The 9,083-nt window shown below is 42.0% G+C and overlaps 1 non-coding gene across 1 annotated transcript; it reads right to left on the bottom strand.

Annotated features, from left to right (window-relative positions):
- Positions 1-1,431: 1,431 nt before the first annotated feature.
- Positions 1,432-1,565, bottom strand: LOC146857405 (U8 small nucleolar RNA). The gene has a single exon (XR_014980294.1). It is a non-coding gene; the product is annotated as a U8 small nucleolar RNA (small nucleolar RNA).
- Positions 1,566-9,083: the final 7,518 nt, after the last annotated feature.

The raw sequence follows: 9,083 nt of genomic DNA, 5'->3' as shown, positions 1-9,083 counted from the left end.
TGGAACAGTGCACAATGCAACGAGGTACAGGGAGGTAGCATGTGTGAGTAGGCAGCATAGAGAGGAGACAGGGATGTGAGGGAGGGATGAGAGGGTCAGTGGGATTACAAGATAAGTGGGGCAGTGGCAGAAAGAGGGCGAGAAGAGGGGGCACTGGTTGTGTGGGGGAGAGATGATAGGGTTGGTGGAAGTGTGAGGGAGAGATGGGTTGTATTGGAATTGTTTGTTATGGAATTGTGTGGTGTGGAGTTGTGTAGGTAAAATATGTTGTATGGTGTGCTGTGGAATGATGTGGATAGTAATTAAATGGTATTAAGTATACTGGAATTATGTAGAGTGAGATTGTGTGTTATGGAGTTAATTATGTAGATTGGTATTGTGTGTTGTGGAGTGGTGTGGAGTTGAATTATGTAGTGTGTTGATAACGTTTGTGGCATGATGTGGAAATATATGGTGTGTTATGGAGGTATGTGATGTGTTATGGAGTTGTTTTGTGTAGTTGAAATATGTTGTCTGGTGTGGAATCATGTGGTGTGTTTTGGAAATGTGTGGAGTTGAATTGTGTGGCCTGGAACTGTGTGGTGTTGAGTGAAATAATGGTTAATGATATGATGTGGCATGGAGTAGAGTGCACTTATGTTGATTGGTAGTATGTGGTATAGAGTGCATTTATGTGGTTTGTATTTTATGTTGTATTGAGTTGAGTGTAATTATGTGGAGTGTAATTATGTGCCACTGAGTGGTATTATGTGTAGTGTAATCATGTTTTGTGGTGTAGAATTGTGTGAGATTGAATTGTGTTTTTTATGGAATTATGCGAGATGGTTTGGAGTACTATTATGTGGCATGATGTGGAGTAGTATTATATGGTGAGGATTTATGTGACATGTTGGAAAGTTGAATTTATTTCGCGCAATGCCAATAGGTCTCACATTTCCAAGAGTTAGTAAATGACAATTGTTAGTTGTGGAATTGTGTGGCATGGAAATGTGTAGTGTGGAGTGGATGTGTGTTGTGGAATTATTTGGTATGGTGTGCGGTGGAATTATATGGATAGCAATTTTGTAGTTTTGAGTGTAAGGGAATTATGTGGAGTGGGATTGTGTTTTGGAAAACTGGAAGGACTGAGTCTGTGTTAGTGGAACGGAAAACCCTGCTTGCCACGCTGGATGTCAGCCAAATGCATTACACATAATGTTGGTAAAACTGATGTCTTGGTGTTAGAGTAAATTTTGCAACATGGAATGGAAAGCAAAACTTTCATTGCGAAACTACCACAAAAATGGCTGAAAATATTTACTCAAGAATCAAGATTTGAATACTGCATCGTAGTATTGGTATCCATGTTTAATTATGAAGAAGTTTGATTAGCTATTAACCATTTATATGTACAATCTATTATTGATGTCTTTTTATTGGTATTGAGTGAAAATCAGACAGAAGATCCTGAGGCAATTGTTATTCACTTAAGGACTCGAGACAGTAATCATGAACTCATCTCTCTCCCATCATCATGTTCTGTTCCTCCCAGAGGAGTAACAGGTAAGGATTAATCTTACTAGCGATACCCATGCTGTATAAGCATAAACTTCTTAAGGCAAAGTGATCTTGGGAAACACAGTGCAAGCCAATTGACATTTAACAGTAATTTTCATTGCTAATTCGCAGGCTGAAAAGGTATGGAAATGTAGCATTATCATTATCAGTAGCCATGGAAGATGGTCTGCAAAACTGCTCATCATGAGGTTCCCATTAGTCTGTGCCGGTGTTATTTACATACAAGTGCATCTTAAGTAGAGGGGGAGAAGTGGGAATGCATGGCGGCTCTTGGCCTAACAGCGGAGCCATCTTAGAATTCAGAGAGAGCCATTCACCGCAGCAGACAAAGGTCAGTTTTAGAATTAGTAATTTTAGTAGAGCAAGGCTGGGCAGTAAAAACACCACCTTGCAAACTTCTGAAGATAAATCTTTGACAAATTCAAGTTGTTTTCTGCTATTGTGTTTCATTTAAGAGTTCCACGTATACCTGTTTTAACATTAATTATACACACAAATCCGAAGAAGATGAGTCATTGAAAACAATGTATAATTTGGGCAATGCTGTTTGCCGACAATTACTTTCAATGTAACATGTTTGGGATGCAGTGAGCGGCAATGGAGATTTTGACGTGTGGACTCTCTTAAAGCCTACCAGCTGCAAATAGATGTGTGCACTGAAACATTGTGCTTTTTTCTGTCAGTGCTCACCTGAGTGTTCAAGTCTTTAGAAAATACACTTTCAACAAAGAATGCTCAAGAGCAGTAGTTAAACACAGATCGTTATTTTTGGGGTTTTTCTGTTTTTACATTCCACTTTTTAGAAGAAATATGGAAATAAAGCCAGTGATGAAAGCAGGTATTGGTTGCAAGTTACACCAACATTTACGTGTTTTGGCGAAGGCTGCATGAGCCCTAGCTCCGCCCTTTTTTTGGGCTAAAACAATGCCCCTTCCCTTGCCTCGGTGCACAGTGTAAACTGGTGTTGTAAACTGCATTTTACACTGCGACCCCATGCCACAAAATAACAAGCATTGGCATAGCCAATAGGTCTCGCCTTTGGGACCTTATAAGTGTTTAGCCATGCAACGGTTGGCGTTGTTGCACCAAGGATATTGTGCTGCATAACTAAATACTTATAAGGTCCCAAAAGCGAGACCTATTGGCTATGCCAATGCTTGTTTACAGTAGTCTTTTCGTTTGCTTTGTAGGTAAAGTTATGTAAGGCCAAGTTACGGTATGACTTCATGCCAGGTGAGCGTTGTAGGGGAAGGGAAATCCTTTAAAGAAAGTCATTTTCTCTCTGGATTTCCCTTATCTTTTTGAAACTCAGGAGCAGCAACATCGTCACGGTGTCATCTGGGCTTTAAGTGGAAGCTTTTTCAGTATTATATACAACAAGCCATAATTGTTGCTTATTTATCTTATGCCGCTAACAACCATTGACAAAGCCAATAGTCCTGACTTGTTGTAGATGTAATGTTACTTGTTGTATCATATATGTGGATGCAATGACAGAAACAGCAAAATACAAGTCGGTTGGTACACTATGCTAAGCATAGATTTTTAGTTCATGTGTTTTTAAGCCACGCCCTTATTTACATTGACACGCCCCTTTGAGAGACCCCCCCCCCCGTTTTTTCATCCCCTGAACATAGTTAAACATTGGCTGTGTAATATCGCACAAACGGCCCCAGTTATGCTCGAAACAACACATAGAATGAATCTGCCCCTGTATAAACGATGATAGTACTGTTGTTCAACAAAAAGTGAGGGTTCCGAAGGTATGTATGCGGCAATACACCCATCCCAAGATGGCTGTCTATTTAACCTTTCTAAAGTTCAAGCGAAGTGGCATGCAAGTAGACGGCAACAGTGGGGCAAAGTTCGGGACAGTGACAGCCGCGGAAGATTTCAATGGCGCAGCTCATCCGGAGAAGTGAGTGAACGGGAAAGGAGCGTAGAGTGGTGTGTGTGCAAGAAATACCGCAGGCTGTTTTCGTTACAACCAGTCACCCAAGTCCCCAGCACCGGCCCCGCTAACGCACCCCAAACTCCATCCCAGTGGCAGAATGCGCGCCATACAAATGCCTCTGACAGAACATAGGGTTTCCACGGAAGAAATGTTTTGTTCATAAAAATGATAATACTGGATTCACAATTAAAGTTTATTTTTCGTATTTATGATATCTGTCTATATTTTTATCAACATGGGCCGGGGGGGGAGGAGGGGAGGCCACATCAGCAAAAATAAAAACACTCGTGATTTTTCAGCCCCGGCTGGTGGTTTTGTTTCATTTCAGCTTTTTTCAGCTGGTGGTTTCGGTTTCATTTCAGCTTTTTTCAGCTGCTCACAGGGCGCGTGGCTCTTCCTGGATCAGTGGTCATGAAAATCAAGCCCCCTCGTTGCCGGGGTAACCCTCAGAGCTGACACCAATCCCAGCGCGGCTTGGTGGTGCCCGGTGAATGCAATTAAAGTGCTCTCGCGTCTCCCGGGCCGGCAGCGGTTGTTTAATCCGCATGTAAAGTGCAAGTCAAACAGGGGCATCAAAGGAAGCAGAGGAGATGGATGGGGACAGCTGGGCATAGCGACACGACCCGAGCCCCTTACAATAACAAGCATTGGCCACGCGTGTGAGAAGAAGCATCACGGGACCGGCGCTTTACTTTGAACATTAAAAGTAAAGCACGGGTGCCGCGATTATAACAAGAGTAAAGAAATAGATGGTTTTTTCTATTTCTTTACTTTTGCAAAAGTGAAAGTCATCACGGTTCTAATGACCCGTGAAAGACTGCTGGCGGCCGGCTGCGCGCGTGCACGCTCGCATGAACGCAAGCGCTAGGCCAGCCAGCAGCACTTTGAAAACTCATCTACTAAATGTCTCTCCGTGCAGCCCATGCGCGCTGACTCAGCGAGACCTAAAAACATAGCTGAGGAGTCGCAGAGACACCCACACATAATCACAGTCCACTGCCGCCCTGAGTGAAGGCACATGTGTGGCCTAGACCACCATCCACTATTCTAAAAACAGAAGGGACTGCTGTGGGAGAGACGTAGTGAGCGAGGCCACGGGTGAAATGTGATAGGGGCAAAAGCCAAAAGAGTTCTCACAAAAGAACAGAAGACCAATGCAAGCATAAGAAAACAGTATTTGGCCGGTGCTCCTGTAAGGAAAAATGGAAGTGAGATATCCCTGCTTGGACCAGTTAGGAGGCAGCAAATAAAAGCAACACTGGACTGAACCAGTCAGGAGCAGGAGGCGGGAACAAAAGTCCTTTATTAGATAAAGCAGGTCTTGCAGCAGCACAATCACACTGCCTAGGCTCAACATAAAAAGGGGAAGCAAGGAGCTGGCCATACTGAGAACCTTAAGGAAAGGTAATGTGAACTGCTAAGCAAGGGACAGTGGCAGTGACAAGTGAAGGACTGAGGGATAGCATTGGGCATAACTGGTGTATTTCTCTCTAGCGTAATTACTTGCAAATACTGCTAAATTCTGCGTGATTGTATGAGAAGCATAATCCAGCATTTAGCACTATTTTCGTAGTGCAGAATTACACCTTGCATCCAAAATGGACCTGAGGATTAATTTTGTGATATAAAGTAGCACTAAATGCTACAGGACACGAACTGCAGGAGCCAGCAGCCACTTGCTCTCTCTTAGTTTGTTGTTCCTGTGCTCCAGGAACTTTGCACTAAATTACTCTTAAGTACCAAACTGTCATAATCACGTAATTTCAGTAATTTTGCATCACAAGAGTAATGCATATATACTAAAATTATTCAGACTACTCCGGTATCATTAAAATGTTTCCTAGGACTACTGAAGGACTGGGCATAGAGGTGCTGAGGCAGTGGGCAGTGGGAGATAGGGTGGGGGAATCTGCATATTGAATATGTGTGGGCCTGGAAGGACATGGTGACACTGTAGAGGATGTAGCCTTATGGCTAGAGCGGTCGACGTCGAAGCTGGGGAACTGGGTTCAAGTCTCGGCAACAATGCTCAACATCCTGTGATTCTAGGCAAACCACTTGATCTCCCCATACCTAACAAAAAAAAATAATGTGTCCTTGTGTAACGAAACTGGTGCTATGTGAAGCGCTCTGGTACCAGATATCTCCGGTTCTAGTTCGTGCTATATAAAACTCTAAAAATATATTTTTTTAAAAGTCGATCCAACCACTGACTCTTGCATCATCTTCTCATTGTGCAAAAGAATGAAACGTTCTAATTTTTCTTTTATCTTTAGACCTTCAAAGCTTGCAAAGTTTAAAACAAAGGTGTGAATTGTTCAACTACACAACTTTACACACTCCAAACTCTAGCAACAGTCTTTGACCTTAATATCAACTTGAGAATAGCTTGGTAAATAATGGAACAAACTATTAAAGGTAAAAATATCGGTTTTTTTACTTAGTAGAAAATATTGATGTAAGTAATATCAATTCCTTTTATATCATTGTATAGAATATCCATTTTTCATTTATTAGTGCATATTTCTTATACCTTTTTCACTTCGTTAATTATTTTACATTTATTGTTTTAATGTTATTTGTTTCCATTTTTTGACTTTAGGTAGTTTATTATATTTTTTCGGGCTGTTGGGTCTGTAGGGAGTGAGGTGGGAAGTATTTTAAATACATGTTGAGATATTTTTGGAATCGATTACAAATTAATTAATTATATACTGATTTAAATATTCAACTATTTAATTATTCATTTATTGTATTCTTTTATTTTTTTATTTGAAATCTATCTTTTATTACGTTTTTATTCAGTAATTTGTGTTATCAATAATACTTTTGAATGTAAAATATTTTATAATACAACACATTCCATATTGTGGCAACGTTTTGAGTGGCAATATTAAATATTACCCCCTTAGAGTTCAACACTTTCCCTCATAGTGATTTAGGGGATGATTACGACTATGGCGGTCCTATGAACCGCAGTAGATGTGGTGGCACTGGCGGTCCGACCACCCTATTATGAATTTTTCAGTCGGACCACCAAAGGACCACTGCAACTGCCAGGGATCCCAGATCCCCGGCGGGGCACAGCGCTCTGGGGCCCACAATATGCTTGGCTGTGCTGCTGTGGTACCACCAAGCATATTACTAGTTTCCTCACTGCCATATTTTTGATGGTGGTAAGCCCGCCATGAAAAGTGTGGTGACGAGGTAACAAAGGGGGCCCTGAGGGGCCCCTGTTGCCTCAGAGCCAGGGGAGGCATGCAGCAGGACACATGATGTGCCCCCTGTATGCATGCACTCCCAGTTCCTTCATGGCATGGACTTAAGAGTCCGTGTCGTGCAGGAACTTGCTTTGGCATTCCCATTGTGGTGCCTTTCTAAGGCTCACCTCCCGGGACCTCCCAAGAACCGCCCACCAGACCAGAAGAGAAGTCCTTATCTGGTGGACGGGCGGCGAACTAGTTTGGCGGTGTGGGAGTGGGATGCTGGCGTGGCTGCCCACTCCTACTCTGGAATACTCGCAATCAGGCCCTTAGTATCTAAGCAACCTATCGGGACTTTCATATTTTTATTAATAGCTATGATACTGTGTATTTGCAGGAAACATAAGTGTGGGATGATGTCTGTATTGACGGGTACACGTGTTTTAATCTCCCTGCAACTCCCTCTTCTGCGGGTCGAGCCAAGGGGAGTTTAAAAATGAGCACACATATTGGCCCTGAAAGCTGTATAGACCATTGTAGTGTAATTTACTGCTCCAGTGCTCCACATCCAGAGGAAGGATTGGCTAATTGTCCTCTGCCCTTAGACATTCATTTCTCCACTGAGGAGGTTTTTAAAGCCATCCTCAATAGCCCCTCAAAAAAGGCTCCTAGACCAGATGGGATCCCCATGGATCTATTTAACGGAGCCGCTCCCACCCCCCCGCACCTAAGGACCCTGCACTTTAACAACAATGATTGATTGATTGATTGTTTTAAGGAAAGTCCATGGTTCTGGCCGCCCTTGCTTACTAATGTCCCTCCCTACTGGTGTAAGTGTTATCAACTCATTTCTCTCCTTGACTCTGTTACCAAATAATTTGGGTTGGTGGATTGACTTGACAGTGTCCTCATATCTTTCTAGCTACTTGCTAGGATGCCCAACGGCCTAAAGATGTTAATTTCCACTTTTATTGTGTGAATAAGCTTGACCTGGAAATTAACTTCTCAAAAGCTTCATCATGGTATGTTGGTCAAAAAACACGTTCAACACGTATTGGGGGAAGGCCAATAGAGACAATGAGCCAGTTCTCATACCTTGGGTTAATGTTTGAGGATGCATGTACCTGGGCTCCTTATGTAGGAAACAGGATAAATCCCTTTTTACACATAGTTGGCTCTACTTTCTCACTAGAAGCCTCGATGGGAAAAAACATAGCCCTATATTAGAGATCCACAGTATAAAGAGCCTCCCCACTTTGATTTACAGATCGGGGTTTGGGACTATAGGGATGTGGGAAGAATACAAATTGAGGAAAATAGAGTATGTGGCGGTGTTCGGAGTTCATCCGTCTACCTCACATTTTTCATTCCAACAGAAGCTAAATTTGGAGTATGTGAAAGCAGCAAAACGGTCAATTCTGACAGCTGAAATGCTTCAGCTGAAGTGTAATTCAGTGATTCTCCTGTGCTGAAAACTGAGGGAGAAGCAAATAGCTAAACAAGCCTTCTTGCCAGGGTGCCTGGTGCCTGAAAGAAGTGTAAATGTGCACAACTGATTAATATGCAAATGTAAAGGGCGCCTGGAAGTCAGTATTGTATTTAATTGATGAAGTCACTTGAAGCTTCCTAGTGACACATATTTATTCTTTTTGAGAAGTATTTTAAGGTAGCTATCAGCTGAGATATGAAGTATGTGCTTGTAAAAGACAGTCATGAAAAAAAACCTGCACTATGTGCAGCCTGCAAAAATCCTATATTTTGCAAATACTTTCTACCTTAAACTTTATTGTGCGTTCTGAAGCAGCCTATCTTATACTCTGTGAAATGCAAGTTTAAAATAATGACTTACATGTTCAAAGTTCTTTCTGTCACAGACTGGGACCTTGTTTCCCTACACAAGTCACTATTCTCCACTGCACCAACCAGGATTTGGTGCAGTGCATTAACTAATAGAGGTTTCGTAATGTACAATAGTGTATTTCTCACTGATTAACATATTAATTTTCATTTAAGTTGTGTGTTATTTTATTTTATATGTAGTTACCGGAAGGTAAAAGACCAAAAACAATGACAAAATATTTAGATTTTTAGCCCCGCCCACACGCTCACTCACCCTGCCCCCTTGTGCTCAGCATCCCAGTTCCCATACTTTTTAATGCACTTCGACCACTGTGTGGAAGATTCCATCAATCTTGCCCCTTTGTTGCTATGGTGCTCAATCTGGTTGGATGAAGAGGCCGGTTTGAATCATGAAATTATCCTAGATTGTCTCTCTTGTCTATATCAGGGAGACAACTTTTGCTCTAGGCTGTTCTTATATATATGAGAAACCAGGAATAAGGATAAGTTAGGGATTGCTTTTTGTCCCA

This window comes from Triturus cristatus, chromosome 3_2 (assembly GCF_964204655.1).
Source record: "Triturus cristatus chromosome 3_2, aTriCri1.1, whole genome shotgun sequence".
NCBI lineage: Eukaryota > Metazoa > Chordata > Amphibia > Caudata > Salamandridae > Triturus > Triturus cristatus.
Note: the sequence above shows the minus strand (reverse complement) of the source record. Positions and strands in the feature narration are given on the sequence as shown.